The following is a 26,753-nucleotide window of genomic DNA, read 5'->3' as shown; positions in this document are numbered from 1 at the left end:
GCAGATCATTGTTCCAATAAATAGCCATCACTGCTACAAATAGCTTGTAGAAATCTTCATAGAATATCACCGCAAAGCAAAGAAATTAAATATTTTTTAGAGTTTTGGAATTAGTTTTCATTCAGCTCACAAAATAGAAAATTACTGTAAAATAAAGAAAAAATAGCAGAAATATACTTTATGTTATGGAGCCACGGAATTAAGCTGTGATAAAATATTTTGGAATTTCAATTGATCGGTCAGTCCGCCAAGTCGTATCGAGAATACGAAATTCTGTGCAAATACGTCTCAGAGAATCGATTGCTGTGAGACCAAAAATAAAATTCACAACTTGAGAGAGTTAAGAGAGAGATAACCTATTCATTCGTTAATATCAGAACAAAATTATCTTAAATACGATTGTAATCAGCGTTAGAAATGGAAAATGTCACTGGTCCAGTGAATACGAGGACCTACTGGTCGGCTAAACGAAAGCCATTCTAAATGCCTCCTGACAGGCGAGTGATTAGAGAGCTATCCTGTGACTGCAGATCTGGGTTCGAATCCCGGTCCGGGCATGGATGTCTACTAACACTAACTAATTCCCTGGCCAGATCATACTGATCTCTTGGGAATTCGTGAAGCACATTGCATAATAATAATTTATTTCCTCAAATATATAAGCATTTACAAGAGTGATATACCACCCGGGGGGGGGGTGCTAAAAACCATAAAAAATCCACTGCGGATCAGTTTTTCTCCCATAAGTAGATTCTTCCGCGATCAATGTATCACCACGGAGAGGAGCACGCGAAATATTTCGCTACTGGTCCCACGGACCACCTCAATTTTTATTTTTCTCGATGGTGCGATTGTTTAAACAGGGGTCTCGTACCAGCGGACCACCAATGATTTCGAAATGGATTTTTCGAATTCTGATTATAAACAATTATAATACAGAATTTTCTACAATTTAATAGCCTGTGGAAAAAAAAAATTCAAAATCGCTTATAACGACAATTTTTCACATAATTGTGAGCTCTTATTATATCGTATTTTTAGTTCCTTGTTAAAAAGCTTTTTCACTCAATAATTAATTTTTTTAAGAGAATTTTCATACTAGCACAAGCGAATTAAATATAAATGCAATTAAAATAACTATTTGAAATATATTCAGGTGCTTTCTCAAAAATATACAGATCCGAAAGGTTAGAATTAGGGTGGGGAGAAAAAAAAGGATGATAAAACTTTTTACCTTGATAAGTTGGTTGTGTTTGGTTGGAGTTGCTCCCCCGCATCTCTGCGATCGACCAATGAAAGGACAAGCTTTGGATCCGAGGAATTATTTTCCAACCCGAAATGCATTGGGAGTGTTCATTCCTACAAGTGGCTGACTGCCCACGTGACTGGATCACTTATAAAACTATCGGTCGAGAGGCTATTTCAACTAGAACACTTTGATCACTTGTATCGTTTTTTTTAGCGCGAGCAGCCGCAAAACCGACTGCGCTCTGAAAATTCCGAATCAGCTCTGAGACGAGTGACCGACGGTTCCAATATCCAAATACTACAACCCGTGCGTCAAGGCGAGTGAGTATAAAATATATCTCGATAAATTCTCCTAACGAAAATATATCCTCATATCGAACATTTTCTAAGATAAAATTTTCAAAATTATATTTCCATGTTGTTTAATTCCGTATCTCATAAGCACTCATACATGAATTACGCAGGCAAGGGAAAAAAATTTCAACATGATAAATTTTTCACTTATAGATTGCAACATACTTTACTGCTATGTATTTTATTAAATAATTCTTCATTTAAGAACACGTTGATCTACAAACTTAATTAATAATAATGTTTTTCAAGGGGGAAAAACAATCATTGTTTTTAGATTTTTTTAAAATTAACAACGTGTATATTCTGAGAATTAATTACTTCAGGAACATATCATTGGAATATAATATTGTATTATAATATGAGGAACACAAATATTTATAAAATAATAATTTCGAAAATAGTACTTAATTTAATAATAGAATATAAAAATTTGTTGCTTCCGAAGTTCTAGTCCCGGTGGGAGCTTACATATTGGCTAAGTATCTGAGTGGTGAGACATGTACTTTTACGTGTTACTGATATGGCTGTTTTCTGTATTAATCAGATATTATAAATTTGTTAATTATCTAAAGGTATTTATTTTATAAAAATAAATGAGAGGTTTAGGTACACTTACTGAAATTAATATAATATTGGAAAATTATTTATTTGTGAAAACATAATCAGTTTTCAATGAGGCGTGGGAAAAATAAAATTTGTGTCAAGGTATTCATACATAAAAATTTTCCACCATTAATTGTAGAATTTTTTTTCACTTTTCACTTCTTTTTTTTCAAATTATGGTAATTTTATAAACTGAAATAATGGTAAGTTGTTAATCGAATTCAGGAACATTCAATAATATGAAATTTATGGAACATTCAATAATATGAAATTTATGGAACATTCAATAATATGAAATTTATGGAACATTCAATAATATGAAATTTATGGAACATTCAATAATATGAAATTTATGGAACATTCAATAATATGAAATTTATGGAACATTCAATAATATGAAATTTATGGAACATTCAATAATATCGAATTCATGGAACATTTGTTGTCCGAATTCATGGAACATTTGTTGTCCGAATTCATGGAACATTTGTTAATTGAATTACGGAAAACTAATTAGAAGAAACTTTCACTTTTGTTTTCTACATTTCAACTGTATTTGACTTATTAATGGAGAATGAATTAGAATATCCCTCGTTAAACATTGTGGAAAAATGCATTCCACAACATAATATTCAAACAACCGATAAATATCATGTTAAGCATTCTCAAATAACTATTGTAGTTGATTTTTTTTCAGAAATTTTACCTTTTCTCAAGAAATATGTATATTTATAATTAAAACATTTTTTTACATAAAAATAAATACAGGAGTACATCTTGATCATTGTGACAAAAACTAGATATATTTTTGATAAGTATTATAGCATTGTATTCATCACATATTAAATATAATAATAAAATTATTTATTACTCGGGAATGGAAAGTTTTTCATTGTAAATGAATTCAAAACTATTTTAAAGTTTCATAAAATTGTGAATAATTCAAACAATTCCTAAAATTGTGTGTGAGTTGAGGACTAGTATTAGATTGAAAACAAACTGGTATATATATATAAGAAAAAATTTATAGACTCATGAAATAGTCTTAATACAGATTATCAAATCACCTACATATAGTACATAAATTTAAAATAATGTTCGTGAAATTTATTCGTCATTCTCGGTTTGAGAAATGATGCTAATATCTTTTGGAACGTAGTACAGTATTTATAATGATAAGTTCATAAAGTTTTGGATGCTCCAAAATAATTGAAATTCATACGGCATTCGTATAGATTTTGTTTTATAAACTCGTGATATCCATAATGTGATATATTAAAGAAATCATTTTTTCAAACTTTTGAAAATTTAATTTCAATCGGAACATAGATTGAACAAAATTTATTTTAAGATTTAAAATATTTATGTCTAATGTATTTTGGATAGAAATATCCGATAACAGTGTACACCAATTTTTTAGGCAATGCCTACTGAGCATATGACTATTCAAAAGATAGTTCATAAAATTTGTATAACGATATTAGTTAACTCTAGGGCTTATACGTGTTGTACTCGGAAAAATCGCTATGCAAATACAAATACAACGCCACAACAGGCAACATGCTCAACGAGGTGGCTGAGAAATAGATGCCCACAATAAATATGGATTATCGTTAATAACACTTTTTTTAAGTAAACAAGGAGCTTCAAACCATTACTTGGTGTAGGAATTTCGGTTGTGCTAGAATACCAGTTTTTTTTATGCCGTTAAAATATAACGTTTATCCGAGATGCTTCATATAAATGCACAGATTCTATTGAATGGTGATTTTAGTGATTTTAAGAAAGACATTATAACCTTTTTTGCCTTTTGAAAAGTGGCAGGCTATAGACCGTTAATATGGAAGCCTATAAAAAAAGGGGGAGGGGTCCTTCAAACTTTCAGACATTACGGGCCAAAAATGAATTTCCATGAAGCCCGAGGGCCAATTAAAACCATACTGCGTTATCTAAATTGACGCGATGATTTCTTTCCAGGTGGACAAAACGGGGCCCAGGGCTTCGAGTCAAACAAGGGATCCTATTTAATTTGAGAATTTTACTTATCCTGAGATCACTTTTTCATTAAATATGAATTTTCATAAATCCTGAAATATTTCTTCGTTAAATAATAATTTACATCCATTCTTAAAATTTTTTCACATTAATTATTAATATTCATTAATTTTGGTAATATTTTTCATCAATTCTGAAAGTATTTCTTTCAAAGTATTGGAAGAGTACAGTCGAATATATCCCGTTATAACAAACTCCAAGAGACCGGAGAAATCACTTCGTTATAACGAAATTTCGTTTAAAAGAATTTTTGCATTGTTCCTATATGTAATTTTATCTAGAGGATTGGAAAAGCGTTCGTTAAAACGAGATTTTCGCTGTAACGGTATTCGTTAAAACGGGATTCTACTGTATATTGGAAATACTTCTTTCAATAATTCTGGAAATATTTTTCCATAATTCTGAAAATAGTTCTTTTAACGATTACAGAAATATTTTTCGCGAATAAACTTTTATGAATTACGAAATACTTTTCTTCCACTAATTCTGAAATTGTCCTCTTTTATTTCCCTCATTATTTCTGAAATTATTTATTTCAATAACTCTACAACTTTCTTTCAATAATTGTGACATTATTTTTTTCAATATAATTGTGGTACTATTTCTCATTAATCCTGAAAAATCATGTCGCTCATTAGTTCTGAAATTTTTTCTACAATTAAATTTGAAATTATTTGTTTCACAGCAATTCTGAAAAAACATTTTTTCATTGAGGGTTTTTTATTCAGCATGTTCATAAATTCCGTAATTATATAAGTTTATTCTTTGACGGGCTACTGAAAAAAGCTTCACATGCCATGCTTTGAAACAGCGGTTCTCAACCGGTGCTCCATGTGCACTTCCTAGGGCCTCCGCGGCTGCTCGAGGAGAATAAAACAAGTTAGTAAATTTGATAAATAAACAAAAAAATGGTGCCTACGGGGCTCCGTCATAACGTATATGCTGTACTAAAAAGCACTCCATGAGTCAAAAAAGTTTGAGAACCATTGTTTTAATACATCAATGTATGCAACTTTTTTTACAAAAAAACATATATTTTTTGAAATTGAAATGATTAGATTTTAGAATGATTTCAGCTAACACTTATATATATTCGGCCATTTTTAAATCAAAATATCCAAAAAGATGTCTCGATTTAAGAATCAAGATGAAGAAATTTTAGACTCAAATCTAGATTTTATTTCATTCAACCTAATACACTGATATGGAATTATCTCAATAAATCTTACTTAAAAACTAAGCCCGATATTAATAAGCGTTTCGTTCTTATTGACTATTCAATGAAATTATCGATAGGTGTAAGAAACGCTTATTCCGTCTTCCTCGAAAATATATACATTAATTACTGTAATCATAATACAGTCGAACTTGGTTAATTCGAAGCTCAAGAAGACAGCAAAAAAGTTCCAATTATCCGATATTCGAATTTTCCAATTTTTTTTGGATCTGTAAAATGAATACAAGTTGCAAATTGATAATCAATATTCACATATGACTAATGAATTATCTTCGCTCTGCTACAATATTCCACCGTTCTGAAATCGGCATCACTAGAATTTCTTGGCCATGCTAAAAAAAAAAGCTTGATTTACAGAAACAGTTACTCATCATTAGTTACGAAACTGTTTCCCAAATTTTGCTAATCATTTGCATAGTATTAAGAAAATCTATTTTCATTAGAATTTGTTAGAAGAAACTGTTCTGAAGAAATGTTTTCAGAAGTTGAACAGTTCATATCAAGTAATACAACAATTTCGATACATTCCGGCTGAACAATGTCGCAATAAGCATTAAAAATTATCAATAATAATAATAATAATAATTAAAAATTTAAAAATTAGCGTTTTTAATTCTATCTACACGAACAGTCATTTACGGAATTTTTACGAATTTAGATCATGGGGTTTTGCCGGTTTCAGATCATCAAAACCGCTAACACTTTTCGAAAACTGAGTTGCCATACTTAGTTATGGAGGCACCAGTTATAAACGGCGCCGTTTAAAAAGGTGCCGTTTTCAAGAAAAAAAAAAAGCTCGTTTTTTTTTAATACAAGTTTTCATAAAACCTGGGGTTGTCTTTGAGACTGACCCGACAATTCTCTATACGTTCCTCAGCGGACAGATTGTTAGCATGGCCGTTTGAGCCAGAAGTTAAGGTTGGGGAAAAATGGCACTCACTGTCAACCTAAATCAAGATAAGTCAGAATTTTTTAACTCTTTTATTTTTAAAGATTAACTGTTCAATAAATTGGTTAGCAGCCAATAGCCCTGGATAATAGAATAGGATAGTAAAATATACATAAAGGTAAAACAAAAATTGGTCAAGAGAAGCAACGTCTGACTGCTTGTGGATTTTCTGTCTACATTTGCTCATAATAAAATGACTATTTTGTCGTGAACCCCTCAACTTCGAATTGTTCAAAATACTCGAAAAAATTTCGAGTTGAAATTTTTTTTTTAACATTAAATTTAAAACTCAAAGGGGGTTCGTAAAAGTTCGAATCATCCGAAATTCGAATTAGCCACGTTCGATTCGCCAAGTTCCACTGTATTACAAATGTTCGCATGCATATCTAGTCATTTAAGTTCTGAAAGGGCAGTTGATATCAACATCATGTCTCTCAATGAATTTTTTCGTACATGCCATATAAGAATTCCTATTTCAACACTATTTAGAGCAGGTATGAAATGGCTGCACTAATATTTTTTTTCAAACAATAAGTTGTAGCGAATTGAAGAGTTTGTCCAAAGTCCGAACAGCGGAAATGATTCGGACTTTTCGTAAAGTGGCTCGAGACCCTTGGACAAAGCTTGATGTGCTGATGTAAGACGGTCCGGTAGGAGCCAAATCCATATTTTTAATTGCCAACGTGTGATACGTGTCTATATATAGCAGCTGTAGTGGATTAGCTCCATGGACGAGAGAGAGAGAAAAAAAAGTGATATTTGAAAGAAAAACTATGAAAAATAATTACAAAACATATATTTTTCTCTGCCAAACTTTGGAGAAAAAAATGATTACCACACATCGTGACTATGGTTTGATGAGTTGCCACAACTAACGTGGACATACTTACCACGAAAAAATACGCCAACTTGATGATGCTCCAGTCTTTTGTCATCGGACTTTGGCCAGGGATCCCCGACCACTTCACGAACTAGCCGGCCAATGTCCGAAGGGTAAATATTTAGCGAAACTGGCCAATTTCGGGCTTTGGCAGTAACGCATACACCGGTATCACTAACGTAATCACTAACCGTCCATTGATGTTGTTAACGGATGGTTAGTTATCCACTAACTTACGTTAGTTACGAGTTATTCGTTCCTGAAAGTTAATCGTTTTATGAAAAAATCGTAATTACAAATCAAACATTGCCCCGTTTCATATATCACATATATTCAAAAAATCTATCTCTTAAATTCGTCTCACACCCTCTGCAGTTTTAATAAAAGTATAAAAAATGATAAGCATGGGTACTTTACAGTTGTATTCATGTTTACTCACAAGGCAAATACTATGTACAGTTTACTCTGAAAATCCATTTGGACTTTTTCAAAGACATCCGCAAGTTTTCGGGTGTTGAATGAAATTTTTATCGTGTAACTTAGTTGCGTTCATGAACAAATATTCGATTTGCACACCCAAGTTAAAGCATTTACAGCGAATATATTTTAATCGCAACTTATATTAAAGGGCATTCACACGTACATAACTGCAAGCTTGACAAGCATGCATGTGCAATCTTTTTTGTTCAAGCATGTTTGAGCGTCTGTTTGAGAATTTTGAGCAAGAATTGTGATTGTGCACAAGTATCTTGAGGCTTGAGCGAATTTTGTGATGCGAGCTTCTTGAAGCCCCGTGTTTGCGCAATCATAACCATGCGGGTACCTATCAGCTTTCGCCGCTTCAGTGAGCTCCGCTTGTGAGTAACTGAAGCAGCAGATGAGAAAGTGAATGAGCAATTGAGCAAGTCAGTGAGCAAACGAGTTGACGGATGAACACGTGAGTGACTAGGTGACCAAATGAGTTTTTAAGTGTTCAAATTAGTGACAAAGTGAGCGGATGAGTGTTCAAGTGATAAAATTAGTGACCAAAAAGTGAGTAAGTCACTCGCTCATTCGCTCACTCACTCGTTCATTCCCTCTCTCATTTGTTCACTTGGTCACTGACTCGGTCACTCACATATGCCGAAATGTCTGTCACGGAATATTTTCATTAAATTGCCTCAATCTACAAACTGGATGCTTGTGTAAGCACGCTTGTACCCAGTGGAGGTGAAAGGGAAGTTGTGCATGTTTGTACAAAAAGAACTGAGCATGCATGCTTGTCAAGTTTGCAGTTACGTGTGTAGCCTTCTCTACCCGAAGGACGAGACACTCGTTAATTGAAATATTCCTAGATGTGAATATTAATTGTTAAATTATTCAAATATTGCAAATATTCCATCAAAAAAAATAATTAGAGCCATATCTTCAAAATGGATTATAATTTCGGTTGCAATATAGTATTATACGCATGAACTCGTAACTACATATTATCATCCTCCCCAAACTTCATTATTATAATTCCATTATTGTGAAAATGTCAAACGAAAATCAAACACGATGTAAAAGACGAAAAATTTCCTTTTTTTAATATATTTTTCGAAAACTTTTTCCTTGATAGAAAACATCATAAACATAAGAGAAATTTCGGTCCCATGACAGTTTGTCGAGATTTTAAAACATTTTTTTTAAAGAATAATGAAATAAACTTACCATATAAATATTTGCTGACTTTGAATTTGTTTTTATTAATCTGTTAATCCAGATTTTTCCCAAAAAAGAAAGAAGAAAATTAATACGTTTTTGATGTTTGATAACAAAAAAATTGCTCCGATGCGTCTTTTGCATGAAATCTGGAATCCCTATTGCTTGCAAAAAAACAACAGAAAAATCAAAAATATAATACCTTTACATAATTTTTATAAGATGCTTTTCCTGGAAAATAAAATCGACATCAAAGGAAACCTAGTATTTACACGGAAATATAATAATAGGATTACTATTATTATAGCGTTAGACAAAATTACAAAAAATTACAAAAAAGCGCATTAATTACAATTGAAGTTTTGGTAAAAAAAAAAAAAAGCAGAATCTACTAGTAAAAATTAAAATTTTGGTTAAAAACAGTAAAAGTGGACAATCTACTTTTAAAAATTGCTTAAAGTACTTACAAAAGTATAAAATTTGTTTCAGATGCAACAAATACCCCGGAGTATTCAAAACATTCTAATTTCTAGACATAATAATAACACAATTCAAATGATAATATAAGATCCCCCCTCTTTCTCCATATATATAAAATAATATTTTTACAATGAAAAATGCATAATCAGTCTGAATCATTATACCGTGGGAAGGTTTATTTATAATCCGCCCAGTGTTTACAGAATTTATTATTTCTGGAATTAAAAAGGCATTTAAATGTGGTAACAAGAGTCATCCTTACATATATATGATTGCCTTTTTGTAATAAATACTCAGTCAGTCTCATTTCATCATTTTTGTCACACCACGGTGATTTTCTGAACACGAGGGCTAATTAGACCGGGACCTACAATTTATTGGCGATTCCGAATGGTAGGTTCTCTCTTTTTTTTTTTTTTTTTTTTTTTCAATTTCAATTTTTATTAATATGTTAGATAAATGATAACAATACATTAGGTTAGTGAAAACCCCCAAGGAGACACCAAGGTCCCATACTGGTTGTTACAATGAAGTTAATTCAATAACATTTCAATTATCATACAGTGTAAAATAGTCACTATTTACTGATTTTTGAGATTGAAAACAAAAAATCATGAAAAAACATCAAAATAGGAAGGGGGGTTGGGGGGGGGAATGTGATTACACACAAACACATATAATACATAAAATACAAATATATATAAATAAATCAATAATGCAATAATGCAACGGTCACAGGGGGGTGCTTTAGTGATCATAAAAAAAAACTATAAATCAACATATGATTATGTATGAATTAGACTGGCAGAGCAGAGTTGACAGCATGGGTATTTTAATGAATAATTCGACAGCTGGAGGTGAAAAGACAGTAATACACACACAACAGGGGGTGATTGAGATTCCGTGGATGAAATCAGAAATAATTTTCAATATTGAAAATTTGTAGCATGTGTTTTTTGAGGTTTTTTCTGAAAATTGAAAATGAGGGGGACTGTATGAGATCATTTGGAAGGCTATTAAAAAATTTAGGAATGAGAAAGCTAAAATTTTTTTTGAGGATAGTTTTATGAACTAAAGGCATTGAGTAAATAAAATTGTCTATTAGATGTTCTTGACGAGTTCAGAGGTAAAGAGAATTGGTTTTTTTTAATTATAAGTATGGATCGGTAAAAGTATAGATGTCTTTAAGGAAGGATGTTTAATTGAAGAAAAAGTTCATTTGTTGGAGTGATTTAATTGCTTGCCAAAATTCTAATAACTTTTTTTTATAAAGAAATAATTTATAATTTGTAAAGAAGAAATTTTTAATACTGGTCGAGGGGTTGGTGCACTAACCCCTTGATGGGGTATTCCCTGCAGTAGCAATTTTTTCCTACGGTCCATGTCACCGTTTTTTTGCACCCCTGTGTCAGGAAATTTTTCTGACAAGGAACGAACTGGGTATCGAACTCGCGACACCTCTAAACATCCTTTGGTACTTTAGGCGAGCATCTTATCGATATGTTCTACCGCGCCCCAGTCGGTCTCATTACTGTGAGTAATTATATTGATATAATGCATATAAATTATTACTAAATTTCCAGAATTACTAGAAATATCGAATTCATATTTTCTTGAATTAATAATGAAACTTGAGAATAGCAAGAATTAAATCCTTGAAAAACTATATTTTTATAATAAATAATAAGTCTGAATCATTATCACGAGTTACTTACAACGCTTAAGTTACCGAATTTCTAATTTGTAAAATGAAAAATAAAATTTAAATGATAACAAGAGCCATTCTTCCTTAATTATATTTTATGATGAAAAAATGAATGTAATCAGGCGGTCTCATGATTGTAAGTAATTATACAAAGTGTTCTGCTAAGGGACCGACAAACTCAGAGGGTTGTTAGTTGGCATCAAGAGTAACAAAAATTGCAATGGCAATTCGCTCACCATATCTGACGTAAGCAGCGTCGCGATATGTATAATGCATAGGCACTATTACCGAATTTCTAGGATTACTAGAATTATCGAATTTATAATTTCTAGAATTAAATATAAAATTTAAACGAGAACAAGAGTGATATCCTTCTGTAATTATCTTTTAAGAATGGATAATCAATTGGAATCATAATGACGAGTTGCATTTATAATGTGTAAGTTAACGAATTTTTAATTTCAAGTACCGAAAACAAAATTTAAATGATAATAGGAGTGTCATCCTTCTATACCGTATTCTCACACATTATTCGGCATACCATGAAAATAGAGGTAAACCACCTTTTTTGAATGCTAGGGTCTGGTCCGTTACCGCATGCCGAGAAAAGCAAGGTTTAATGAGGATCACAATATGTATTTAGCCAATTCAATGGATTTTTAGAATAAAGGATAATTAAAAAATTTTTCAGAATTAGGGGTCTTGAATTTCCCGGCATGACGGAAAATATGGGTATTCCCAGCATACACCGGCTGTTTCCCGGCATGCCCCTGCCAATGTAGGGAATATGGTAATGGCCTTTTTATTAAGAAGTCGGAATCACATTATTGCGAGTAATTTTATTTATCATGCATATATTAAATAATTGCTAAATTTACAGAATTTCTGATTTCTGGAATTAAAAATAAAATTTAAATGATAACAAAAAAGAGTGCAAATTATACCAAAAATCTAGAATTGCCGTACAGTTATTAGAATTTACTGAATTTCTAATTTTCTAGAACTAAATATAATACTGTACTCATTGAGATTTCCCTTTTAAAACATTATTCTCCCTCCCCACAACGTTTTTTTATGATAATTTTTCATCAACGTTATAAGAGGGATCCACTGTATATTTAAAATGCGTAAATTACCGAATGTCTAATTGCTCGAATTAAAAGTACAATTTAAATAATAATAGGAGTGATCCTTCTATAATTATCTCTTTATAATAAGTAATAAATATTCAGTTGGGTCATTAATTAAGAATTGAAGCTTATTTAGTTTGACTACTTAATTTACCGAAAAATTACGAATTTCTAATTTCTGGAATTAAAAAAAAATTATAATGACAAAAATGAGTCATTCTTCTATAATTATCTTTTTTATAATAAAATTAAACCGAGATTACCCTTTTAGAAATTATATCCAAAATTTTTAAAAAGATTTTTAACAAAAAAATAAATAAAATTTCAACTTTTAGCAAAATATAACTCTTCGTCAATTTTTGATGCTTGATTTTGCACTATAATTAATTTGGATAATATAAATAAAAACATATTTAGTTTTTTTATCATCTTTTCGTGATAATTTTAATAAACAAGATATATTTTTGTTTTCAAAATTATTTCGTTAAATAGAGCAAAAAGAGAAAAAAATACAGATGCGTGCATGATTATCGGTGAACTCTTAAACTATTTTCTCTCAAAAAACTATTTTTCTTTGAATTTTTCTTTTCAAGAATAAAAGTCGCGTCTTGTGATGTTCTGAGATTATAAAACTGGCTTTTCGTTCATAAACGGAGTATTATTTTCCTCATTTATTAAATGAACTAAAATTTTCTCTGTGTATTCAAAATTAATGAAGAAAATCTTATTTACGATGCTTGATATGATTTGATTTTTCCCCTCACCAAAGGATAAATATTCGTTTATAATTCCTCTTCGGTTACGTTAGAGCATGTGACGTTTTTTACAAATAGAAATAAGTTATTTGATTCATTATATGCAAATATAGATACAAAGGCCACAACAGGCAAATTTCCCAACGAGGTGGCTGAATAAAATTATGCCCGTAAAAAAATATGAATGTTAGATATAAACGAAATACAGCCACCAAATATAAAAGCATATATCACCGGAAATAATTACAGTTAATAATATATATATAATACCCTCCCATAACTCTTTCATTTACCGCTGTTTTAGAACAAGTATTCAGGAAACTGGATTGGGGTGAGAAAGGAATTGAAATAAATGGAGAATTTTCCAATCATTTGCGTTTTGCCGACGGCATCGTTATTATCAGCTGTAATCCAGACGAACTAGAAGAAATGATGCAAGAACTGGCGAAGGCAAGTATCCACGGGATTGAAAACGAATCTGCAAGAGACTAAAGTTACGTTCATCTCCTTTGTTTTGAAGAAGAAGATTCTGCTCAGCAACACAGAGGTGGAAGAAGTAGAAAGCTATGTATACCTGGGACAAGAAATTACCAGGGACAACGGAATCATTAATACGGAATTAATTAATTAATTAATACGGAATCATTAATGAAATAAACATAAGAATCAGTATGGAATGGAGCACTTTTAGCAATAACTGTGTAAGTCTGAAGAGCCACATGCCATTGCGCCTGAAAAGAAAAGTGTTTAACCAGTGTGTGCTACCAGCAATGACTTATGGAGCTGAAACATGGACACTCACAAGCATGACAATACAAATTCTACAGACAACACAAAGAAGCATGGAAAGATAGATGTATGTTAGGCGTCACAAGAAGAGACAGAAAACGAATCACTTGAATAAGAAACCACACAAAGGTATATGATGTTATGGAAAGAATTAAACGTTTAAAATGGAAATGGGCTGGGCATATATTGCAAGAAGGCAGGACAACTCATGGACCACAAGTATTAGGTTGATTACCCCAGTGGTGTTAACCGTCCGAGAAGGCGTCCCCACACAAGATGGATCGACGAGATCCGAAAAGTTGCTGGAGTCAACTGGATGGCAAAAGCATCATGCAGAGTAAAATGGAAAAATTTAGAGGAGTCCTTCATCCAGCAATGGATTGAAAATGGTTGATGATGACGATGTGAATACGCTTCTATAAAAAAAATTCTGGTTGATCCATAGCTCAAGAATATATGGCTTTTATTGGATTTAAATGACTCAAAAGCCCTTCGTCACGACCCATAGGTTAAGAACTGCCCGAGAGAAATTTTTATTTCATGATCAATTATTTGTTTAATAAATATTTGTGAATATTTTATCTGATTAACCCCTTTACGAGCACGGACGAAATATTTCGTCCGAACGCCAGTAGAATAAATACAATCCAGTTCTCTGTATTTTCTTTCCTCTCTCCTCATCATCGTGACGCTTTATTGTAGTTCTATGAATTGAAGTTGTTTTTGCCCCCAGCGTTTTTTCTATTCTCCTGTTAGTGACTTCTCTCCCCCCCCCCCCCCCTCGTATAACGCATCTTTCTACTAGAAACATGTAAGAGAGAAAAAGAGCACGCAGGGTGAGGGTGAAAATAGAACATATAGTGTTTACTCTTTTACCCACTTATCTATTATACTGTTTTTCCTTTTTTCTATTTATTTGTTTTTATTTTTATTTCTATTTTTTCTTTCCCTTTCTTCTCCCTCTTTCCAACGTGGGGTTAGCTTAGGACAAAGTTGCCAGATATATCTCCGATTCATCAAATAGAGATCATTCAAATTTTTTACCAAAAGCTTGTACGTTGAACGGGTTAATTTATAAAAATTTTCCTCAGACGTGTTGAGTTTTGACCATCGTCCGCGTGTAATTCGAAACGTTCATAAGTTGAAATAGTTCCGATTTGGTGATGGTTCATAAATTTCGCCAACACCGATAGCTGCGAATTCCACACACACACACACACATTTTCGAAACACCTTTAAAATCATTTTTTTACTGATGTCTTTTATTATTTTCTTTGAAAATAATTTCCATGTACTGGCCCACACCCCACTAAACATTTCAGTCTAAGTGGCCCTCGCTTCGCTCCATCCAGATGCTATGTTACGAATGACATTCGCACACTCATACGCAACGCAGCAAACGACAAGTCAACCTAGAATTACTCTTCCCTCACCCGTGGTATAGTCGCACGAGCCCCTCAGAGTTCAGCCCGGAGTTCTCAGGTACACAGGGGCCCCAACGATAACGAGATTCGGTATAATGTTTTTCTGGAGTTTAGTATGAAAATTTTTGGTATGTTGGTACTTCTAGCTGGGAATGTTACTTTGCCCAGGGACCCCCGATACTTTCAAGACGGTATGATGAAAGAAAGTTCATGTAAAAAATTCAGGTTTTCCTATTCTTGCAGTCTAGAAGCATATAGCTTTGCGCACAATATACATGGTGCTATTAGCAGCTGGCATCACAATTTACTGGCGAACCGTTGTTGGACCTAGAGGCATACTTTCAATTAGAAAAAGTATCCAAATAACGTGTTGATCTCAGATACGTCTTCACAGCAAGGAGTTGTATAGTTATTGAAATAAAAGAAAAATAACTTTTTTTTACCGGCACTTTGTCCTCAAAAACTCAAATAGGACATTTTTGCTCTGTATGTCCTGAGGCCAACAAAAAAATTCCACGTTTTTAAGTGCGACATTTACTGAGATATTTGAATTCAAATATTGGAGAAAAATTAAGAGAAGAAAAAAACAGCAAAAACTTACGGAAAACGCTATTCCCCCGTCATTGATGTTGTTTTATCCCAACTTTTCTGCAATTTTTGAATCCAAATATCCCAGTGAATATTGCTCTTAGAAACTTTGAATTTTTTTTTTGTTTTCCTCGGGAGAGAAAGGCTAACAGTTTTCTAAATTGGGTTTTTAAGGACAGGATGGTCATATAAAAAGTAATTTTTTTTAATTTTTTTATAATTATACAACCCCTTGCAATATAAAGAACGTATCTGAGATATACACGTTATTTGGATACTTTTTCTAATAGGAACTATGTCTTTAGGATCATCGGTTTGCCAGTAATTTGTGGTGCCAGCTGTTAGTTATGCACCCAGTACACAATCTGAAGTTTTTCTAAGCACTGGTGAAAATCGGTGTTTCTCAACCTTTCTGAACCCAAAGAAAAGTAAGATGTCTGAAACAATTCGATGGACCAGTTGCGCCTCGTATTACGAGACATTTCAGTATAGTAGTTCTGAATTTCTTTTTGTACATTTGTTCAGTTTTTTCGATGACGTTTATATTTATAGTGTTCACCTGAAATCATTAATAAACAGCGTTTTTATAACTTATGATAATTTTGGGTATAAACACAAATACAAATTTTTCAGCAATTTTAACAATAATTGGGGATTTCGCTAACTTAATCAGGTCATTTTTTTGCCAAATTTTTGTACAAAGCCATTAGTAACAACTTTTTATTTCCCTCACCCTTCACCTCTTTTTTGCAGTAATTAGCAAATTTGTCGTAAATTGTATTTTTGGGCTGCAAATTGGTGTAAATATGCTATTTATATCTCGTATTTAGGATCGCAATTTCTCGCATTTTCCTTGATGAGGTATAATGAACCTAATTATGAAGGTACATTTTTTATTTGCGAATTCATATGGATAATACTATAATATCAATTACATTCATTGAATAATTTTCCATCCAGTTAAAATTGAATTATCAAGTCTGCCCGTGCACCACCTAAGCCATCGTTGGGGACCATAGGTTGAGAAACTCCGTTCAAAACAGCAATTTATGCTTGTGAGATTTTAGGAAATATATGTCAATTAATTTAATAACTTGATAACGTAAATCACGGTCATCAGCTCTGTATTCTCTTATTTACGGGAGAAAAAATGAGAATCATTCATCAAGTCGTTATATTACGTTCATTTTTATTAAATATAATTTATGAATAATTCATAAGCAAGGAGACTCTTGATGTCGTTATTATGCGATCATTTGTTTGAATTTCTCGCCGCATTAGGGGCTAGGTAATAAACAAGATGAAAGTAACTGTCTATTAATAAACGTGTTAAATTACGCCAAAGAAATTAAAACACTCCCTCCCTCATCAAGTAATGAGCTCGCTGTAGTCTCTGCTTAATGTTGTGAGGTTCGTGGCTGCTCTTCGTAATTTCTGTCAGGACTCTCTTGTTAATTAATCATCTCTCTCTTTCTCTCTGCCCGGGAAGCCATTGGTGTGATTTGAACGGTCCACAAAGTGTGGATGCGAAGCCGTCAATTCTGATGTTGTACGTGGCTTAGCAAAACCCCAAAGATTTGATGACCGAGAAAACTGTTTTTCATCAGTACTACTCGAATTGCATGTCGGTGTCGGGGATGTTATGGTGCTTGTTGTAATACAGGGTGTCCCAGAAATCTGTCGTCAAAATGAAAAGGGCAATAGTACACGCGAAAACAAAAGAATTTCAAATTGAACCTAGAGTCATGAATGATATTTCTTCAGCACAAATATGTCCTAAAGTAATTCTGGGAGTGATATTAGTCCCCCATACACATACCGTTAGAGAGAGAAATGAATGATACAGAGTAGACTCGATAATCTGGCCCATCCAGTAGTCCGACGTTTTTTAGGCGGGTATTCTTCGAGTATATAGGAAAGGAAAACTTGTCAGTGTGTATGTCTGTGCGCAGAAGTTTATATTACAGTGAAATCTCGGTACAACGCTACTCAGCGGGCAAAGAAAAACATCGTTGTATCGAGAGGCGGAATTATCATCACGTGCCATCAAATTCATGCTGCTTTTGGCATCTTTTCTAAATCGGCGTTGTTAGTACTGGAAAATATATGCTTTTATGCGTTTATTTGCCATGACAAATTGTATAATTGATTGGTTCATTATTAAAATTCCGTTAGATGCATTGCCCCTGTGAAGTTTTTTATAGCATTGCACAGAAAATAGTGATAGCATTGGTGGCAGTGGTAGCTTTCTTAGCGTTTTCGGTGATCCTGTGGTGCAAATTACTGATATTATTAGACGCCTTCAGAGGAACGAGAATAAGTGACTAAGTTAAAATGAATTTCCAAAAAAAAAAGAAAAGAAAATTGAGTAAAATATAAAGAAATATACCGTGTTGTAGAGAAATTTTTCAAAAATTTTCTAAAAATATCGTTATAGTAAAGGACATCGTTGAATCGAGAGGAGTTTAACATTGAACTATAGGTATTTCCAAACAAGATTTGAAAAAATATCGTTGTAGAGCGATTTATCGTTATATCGAGTAACGTTGTAGCGAGGCTTCACTGTATATGGGTGAACTATACCTATTAACTTCCAGTAATCCAGCGGTTTCGATAATCCTGCACACTCTGGTCTAATATGGGCCGTATTAGCTGAAGTCTACTGTATTTTTTTTTCTTCCTTAATTATCCGTGACTAGAAGGGATGGATTTTCTACAACAGTCGAATCCCGTTATAACGAACTCCAACAGACCAGAGAAATCACTTCGTTATAACGAAATTTCGTTCTAAAGGAATTCCAGATTTTTTGCATTGTTCCTATGTAAACTTATTTGGGAGATTAGAAACGTGTTCGTTAAAACGACATTTTCGCTATATCGGTATTCGTTAAAACGGGATTCGACTGTAGTTTCCACACAGTGAGCATTTTTTTTGGGGGGGGGGGAGAGAGAGAGAGTTGGATTTTTTTTGGAGCACATATATTATTAGGGTAAGATTTTGTTAACCTTCACTTGGCTTCAAACATCCAATCGACGTCAATAAGTGTCATTTGCAAAAATTTTCGGCATCTCTTTTACTTCGTTCGCATTCGTTTAATACGAAAAAAAAAATCAAAATATATTCCTCATACCAATTATTCAATTTTTTTATTGTTTGATACAACCAAACTTCCAAGAGACAAGAAAAAAAAAAAGTCTAAAATGAAACACAAAAGAAATCGACTTCTTTGAGAGACCAGGACATAACTTGTTTACGGATGGGCTGATATATATTTCGGTTCCTATCCCAACCTAAAAAAAATCAGTATAGCGGCTTCTCTTGTACTAAAGAGTAGGTAGTAAAGCCCAACAAAAAAAGATCAGCTGACGCTAAAGAAAAATCCGTGCATGTAAAATAACATTTTCCGGGGCTACACCACTCGCCGTTATATACCCAGAGGGATTCGTCGGGGCTAAAGCCTCTTCCAACAGGTACGTGACTTACTTGTCGTTTCAAAGGATCACACACTTGGCACTCGATCATACACAAGCGTTGTGTATGTTTTTTTTTTTCTATTATTTCATCCTCCGAAATACCAACTGAAGTTCGTGAGATTCTTAGAGAACAGGGTCAGCAAAACACGACTCCAAGAATCTAGTCTTAACGTTGATCTTTGGCATCTAAGAGAACGTCTGCGTCTTTTTTCTTTTGTAGTATTTTAATCCCCTAAGAGAAGCCGATAAATGATTAGAAATAAATCTTTTCTCGGGCGATTCACATATCTTCGAAATCAAATAGACAACTTGAGATTAGATATTTGCTCATTTTCATAAAAATGGACGAATTTTCCCATCGATATCAATACTTTGAAAAATAAACACGAGATCTTCAATCTAACGATTGTCGTGAATCTGTAAGCTCTTTTAATTCTCTTTACTTAGTCTATTGCTGAAGTTCCTTAAATAAAATTTCGAAAATAATACATATATATTTTGGACAGAATGATACTTGAATGAATATATGAATATAATGCGTAATCTCCGATGCAGTTTTGAACAGCAATAAGTAGAAGTTGTAATTGAATAAAGAGTTTATAAAATATACGTTATATCAAATTCGAATGAATTTTAAAATATTTGGAATTTCTTTCGCGGATAATCGAGTTTGAAAGGCACGAAAACACTTTTGATATCGCCCTCCTCTTGCTAAAAGCAAAAATGTGCAATGTCCTTGAAAGAAAAAAAAAAAGAACGTGAGAAATGACGTTTGAATGTTTAGAATAAACATATAATATTTAGGAAAAAGTTATTTTCCTAAAACATTTGTAACATGCGTTTCAGTAGAGACGCACATACGCGTTTCAGGAGAAAAACTTATATTCCAAAGCAATTTATCCAACCAGCTGATAAAAAAAATGCCAAAATTTACACATTCGTACTTCTAGCAGGGGGGGGGGGAATATAATATTTATAATACATTGTAGTTTCCATAAATTCTTGGAAATAAATTTTTTCTCGGGTTATATATATTCGAGATCAAATCGACAACTTCAGATTAGAACTTTAGGTATTTTAATAAAAATAGAGACGAATTTTTCCATCTAGATCAATATTTAGCAAAATAAATACGAGTTTTTCAATCGAATGGTTATCGTGAAGCTTTAACCGCCTCTAATTCCGAAGTTTCTTGAACAAAATTTCTAATATACTTTTTCTGGACAAAATGATACGTGAATAAATATAATGCTACTTACAAAGTAGCTTTGGACAGTAATAAGAGAGAAGTTAATTGAATATATCAATCAGGTTGACTATAGTTACTATTCAATGAATTTAAAAATATTTGAAATCTATGTCACGGATAATCGAATTTGGAAGGCCATAAGCATGCCTTCGATATAGTAATTATAATTTTTTTTTTTTTACAAATTCTTGGAAATAAATCTTTTCCAAGTTATACAGGGTATCCTATAAATTCGTAAATAGTTCGAAAATTCATAAAAATTGAAGTTGGAGTTTGTGGTTTGCGAAAATGTGTTACTTTTAAGAAAGAGGATTTTTTGGTACCGAAAAAAATTTGTTATAATTTTTATCGATAGAGGTAGAGAAACCAGTCCAGCAGGAGTGATTGAACCCAAATCTTTCTTCAATCTCTTCTATGTCCGAAACGTTCGTGAATAGTGTTTTATCCATGAATGTCAACATCGCAATGGGAACGCCATGTAAGCGACATTAACAAGAAAATTCACAAATGAACTGTGTGCCCTACATTTTATAGAGCTCTGATTTTCAGTAAATTGCTTCCGTCGTGAGAATTAATTTTTCGGAAACCGCATTCAAATGTACAAATTCCTTCAATTTTTATTAATATTTAAACAATTTACGAATTTATGCGACGTGACAACCTGTGCATTCGAAATCAAATCAGCGACTTGAGATTAGAACTTCAGCAATTTTAATAAAATTAGACGAATTTTTCCATCTACACAAACACTTATCGAAATAAACATAAGATTTTCAATCAACCGATTATCATGAAGCTTTAAGCCCATTTAATTCTCATTCCTCGGTCTATTGCTGTAGGTTTTTAAGCAAAATTTCTAAAATAATTTTTTTTTGGGGCAAATAGTTTTTACTTGAATCAATATATCATTTCCATTCCTTAAAAAATAATAACAGAAGTTGATTCAATGAACTTCGATGATTTTAGAAATATTTTATGGATAACAAATTTAAAACGCCAGAATACGACTTTGATACAATATTTGTAAGGTGATATATTAAGGTGAGGGAAGATATAGGGTTCTATATCTTCCCTCAGGTTACATATACTGTATTTGAAATCAAGTCGACAGTTTAAAATTAGAACTTTAGCTATTATAATAAAAATAGACAAATTTTTCCCATCTACATGAATAGTTATCAAAAGAAACATGGGATTATCAATAGAAGCTTTAAGGCCTGCCTTGAAATGACGAATTTCATAAAAACTTTTGAAATCATTTTCATGTGTTCTCTTGAAAAAGTGCAGTTATTTTAGACTCCAGAACTGTTTCAATTTCATACCTACAATATCTAGAAGCAAATTTATTGCGAATTAAGTAAAATGAATTTAATGCTCTTAGTGCCAAAATGAAATATTTGAATGCGTTTTCTGAAGATTTGGCTTTTTCGCTTTTTCCCTTCACAAAAAATGATTTCTCAAGCATTCTTAGAAATATCTCTATGAAACTTTCCCACTGTGTTTTAAACAGCTCTGGCTGTGCAATGAATCAAAAACTAAGGGATGTGTTAAAAACTTTGTGATTTACAGGATTTTGAACTGAGAATATCAAGTAATTTTGTACACTAAAAACTACAGGTTATCACTATGACATTGTTCAGAACAATGTCATAGTAATAACCTGTAGTTTTTAGTGTACAATGTCTAGCAGAAGCCCTAAAAATATGTTAATTTTACGTAAAAAATATTCATGAAATAATATTTATTTCCATATAATTTTATACCATATTTCCTAATTTCCTAATTTTATACCATAATTCGGGGGTGGCTAACAGCTGCCCCGCGGGCTGCATCCCACGAGGGGATTTTGTGTGGTCCACGACAAGAAAAAAATTAATTATCAAATTAAAATCAATAACTTAAAAGGTATTAAATCAAATTTGTGATCATTATTTGCGAAGATATTTCGTTCCAACAGCAGAAAATTATTTACATTCATTATGTATTAGTGATGAAAATAATTTACATACTATGTTATCACCATATTGCCTTTTCCGACACACACAAATTGTTCATAAAGCTCGTCATGGACAATTTTCTCCCATTTTTTCGGCCACCTCGTTTGGCAAATTGCCTATTTTGCTAAAATAATAATTGAAGTAAAAATTGGAACAAAATGTTTCATTTGGAATATTCAAACTATAAATGGGTTTGATGGAATAATTTGCAGAAGAAACTAATTTTTGATACATTACATCTGGCTGGGAACGCTACCAAATCAACAATTTATGTGTTATGAAGATGATAATGCCGAGGGTAAAAGTTTAGCGACTAAATTTCCCGTGCTTTTCTATATTACTTATGGTGTATACAAATGTGGAGTTTTCTGGGTCATTCTACTGGTGCGGCTTATGCACCGGAGTGACATCCGTAATGTGGCCCGCGACGCTGCAGCTGACCGTTATGTTGGCCCTTGAGGAGAAAGAAGTTGGCCAAATTTGCCATATTCAAACCAAAACCACATTCATTTTATCCTTTTATCCAAAATTACCTTTTAAAAAAAAAAGTATTCCGAATGCAGGCAGTCACTTTAAGATCCTTTATTTCATTTCCCCTTAGTCGATTGCAGGTCACTTGAGCGAAATTTCGAAAATAAACTCTGTTTTGAAAACGGAATGATACCAGAATGCATATAATGCTATTTCCGAAGCAGTTTTTTGGAAAGTAATAAGAGAAGTTGATCGAATAAACTTAAGTTCATCGGTAGAATTTTAAGATTTAAGATTTCCTCTTTTACGGGTAATCAAATCACTTAGGCTGAGAAATACGCCTTTCAGTTGGTTTTCCGAAATTTAATCCAAAATATGATCAGATCTTTCAACTTCAAATAACTACTACGTGTTCGGCATAACAATTAGATATGGCCTTTAATGCTTGAAGAATACCGATTATCGCAATATATTTTTTTTTCAGTACGATTCTCTAACCAGACTATCAATGAATATCTAAAAAAACAATAAACTATCTTAAACTTTTCAGAAAAAAAGCAGAGAACTTTATTTTTTGGGGGAAAAATTTTGAAAATTCTTTTCAAAACAACCGAACTTGTTATTCCATCCACTCTACTGACTACGCCTATAATAAAGAGTTGTACTACTTTTGAAAATAAAGAAATAAATCTATTATGAAGTCTGGAAAATTCACAAGCTATATTCTATACAACGGAATTTATTCTGGTTGTGAAGAATTTATTTCACCGGCAATTGAGATGAATGATCAGGTGACCTGTTTTTTAGTTTTGTTTTCGTAGTCTACCAAACAGATGATGATGATACATCGCACTCCTTCGATTTTTCAAGAATAAATAAATAGAACGCCGATGAGAGATAACAAACGTTCACGTCCAAAATCCACGAGCAAAACAAATAAATTTTATAGCGAGCCGAAAACAATGCTTGGAATCGTAAATTTTGGGTTATGAACATACAATTTGGTTCCCAGAATAAAAAGAAGAATTGTATAAAACCACGTTTCTCATCTTATGGTCCACAGACTAATGGTAGTCCACCTGCAGACATGATAATTTAATTCTAACTTAATGAAAAATTATCCAATTGTAATAATTGAAATTAATAATATCAGTATGAGTTGAGTTCAAATAAAAGTTACAGCTTCGTACTTGGGGTCACCTTATAACAGGTTCTTCATCCAGGCATCTTCATCCCGTTGCTTACGAGCAACTAGAGTGCTCGATTCTCGTGTCCGATTTCGTGCTCGCGAGCACTTGATCCACATGCCAATCTAACGCCTTGTACAAATTGCGTTCTAGGATTGAAATCATCCTCATTTTATGCATTCGTATGTCAAATTTGCCGAAACGGGTGCTGATGATGGATACAGGCAGTGCTCACGACTAGGAAAAAAGTTGAAGACCCCTGCCTTTTATTATTGAGGGAAATTGTAAGCATGTATACGGGATATTGATAATTGTCGCTAAAAATGCTATTTCGGTACAAATTCACTAATTATTGATAAAATTGCTGAAAAGTGTGGAAATAAGGGGCTTGCATCTCAGGACCGTCATTTCAACTTTTCCGGAGGGGGGGGGGGCGAAGCACATCTACTCAATGTATGTATATATATGTATACCATTTTTAGTGTATTTTCAAAAGCCGGGGGGGGGCCTGGGTTGCGGCTGCAATCGAAATAAACAAAAATGCAAAAATGTATTTCATGAAAAAAACATTAATAAAGATTTTGTGAACGTTTTTTGTTGAGAAAAATATGATAAACTGTTTTCTTTTAAATTCAGTAACATACGGACACCGTCGATCATCACCAAAAGCGTGGTTATAAGTAGGCAAAATCACCAAATTATGCTAAAATATTCATACCGAAAATACAAGGCCACTGGAAATCGCAATGAATTGAAATGTAATGCACAAAAAAAACGTCGAAATCCGACAAAGGAATATTTATATTTATAGACATAATTATCACCCCGAGTTACGAGGTCGTAAGATACTCGTCTACCGTAAGATGCCCATCAGGTACCAGGTTCGAACCGTCGGAAGATGTAGATAACATTTATTTTTCCTAACGAGCTTAAGGTGACCACCGGTAGATGGCGCCTTCACTTCCAGCTCAACTCGTTTAACCGCAGTAAATTGCAGTATAGCGGTATGACTGGAGTTGGTGTGTGATGAAGTAGCATAATTATCATAATACAAATTATGAAAATTATCTTCATTCATGATTTGATTGAACATAATAAATTCAATTTGGTTCCGCTGAAAAAACGAAGCAACTGCATAGGATACGATAAGAAATGCCAACCAAAGATTAGGATCACAAGCTCTTCATCATGAAGAACTACTATATTGCTGAAGCTAGGGCCCCACTCGTGTCCCTCCTAGCCCAATAAGTTGAAAGGTTGGTCATGGCCGATCAGTGTCTCCGCTCCACCATTGGCAATGATCGTTAAATGTTGGAGGCTGGTCAAAGAGAACGACCAGAACCTTCCAGACTCCAACCAAAGTCAAAGAAGAAAGCCGCCTTCCTTCCCGATCTTCCAATCCGTCTGGCCACACATTGATCTACGAACGCCAGTAGTCACAGCATAGAGATGGAAGCAAATATTCGCCAAGAAACATTGGGCCAAGTTCGCCAGTATATAGCCAGCCTATGTCGTTGGTGCTTCATCGCAGCAGCGGGAGGCAAACATTGGTAGCAAATATTTTCGAATGACTGTTGGATCAGGCTGGACACAAGTGTGGCCCTAACTTGAGAGCAATTTAATATCCCTTTGATTAAATTAAATTCAGCGAATAGAACCCATCACCACATCTGATAGACAACTTTATAAAGATGTTGAAATGGCCCAAAATATTGGAATGCCCAGTAAAATACGGGACATATGATAACACTATATAACCCTTTCCGACATTCATTCTTTGGAATTTTCAAAATGTTTTCGCATTTTCGATACTCAAAAAATGCATGTAAAACATAAATCTCTTCAATTTTTTTTCGATTTTTTTTGTGGAGAAATAATCCACTTCGTATCTGAGTTCTACAAGCTATTTGGATACTTTTTCGAATTGGAAATATGCCTCTAGGATCTAGTAAAATACTCCCCGTTACCTATACACCCTGTACAGGGCCGTAGCTAGCCATTCCTGTGCAAGAATATGAATTTAGGCCCTTTCTGACCCATTTTGGGCATATTTAGGCCAATTTTGGGCCCTCCCTCCAAGAGGGCCCTGTGCGGATGCACCTGCCTAGTTACGGCCCTGACGGTGTATACGTATAAAACCGTTGATGTTTGGAAAATATCGCAAATTCCCTAAATCCCACCTGCGGAGGAAAAATGCCTGATGTTATGAAAATATTATGGGGCAATATTCATTTGAAAAAGCATTAAAAAAGTGATTGAGCCTCCAAAAATATGCACTTATTCTGAAAATTCTTTGATTTTATGCATATTAATGCTAAAAAAAGCCAAAATATTGGCTCTCCTCATAAAATAAAAATTTTTGTCATCGAATAGCTCAATCTAAATAAATTAATGAACTCAAAGATCATTTTTCCTGTCTCTCTGGAAATTTTAGATTCTATCGGGAAAAATTTCCCCAATGATTAAAGATATCGATCTCAATATTTTTCAAATTA

The 26,753-nt window shown here is 33.2% G+C and overlaps 1 protein-coding gene across 2 annotated transcripts in view; it reads left to right on the top strand.

Annotated features, from left to right (window-relative positions):
* The first annotated feature begins 1,393 nt into the window (after positions 1 to 1,393).
* LOC149075634 (prohormone-1-like) overlaps positions 1,394 to 26,753 on the top strand; it is a 60,504-nt gene continuing 35,144 nt past the window's right edge. The window contains exon 1 of one of the 2 annotated variants that reach the window (XM_089245423.1): positions 1,394 to 1,565. The gene's annotated coding sequence lies outside the window, so the exon portion shown is untranslated. Of the gene's footprint in view, positions 1,570 to 26,753 lie in introns of both variants that reach the window. The other variant, XM_089245421.1, reaches the window with a different exon arrangement.

The sequence above is a fragment of the Pholcus phalangioides genome, unplaced genomic scaffold (assembly GCF_987345545.1).
Source record: "Pholcus phalangioides strain wild (caught in Gottingen) unplaced genomic scaffold, Ppha-v1.0 ptg000015l_1, whole genome shotgun sequence".
Classification (NCBI taxonomy): domain Eukaryota; kingdom Metazoa; phylum Arthropoda; class Arachnida; order Araneae; family Pholcidae; genus Pholcus; species Pholcus phalangioides.
The sequence above is the reverse complement of the archived record's forward strand: the minus strand, read 5'-3'. Positions and strand labels throughout refer to the sequence as shown.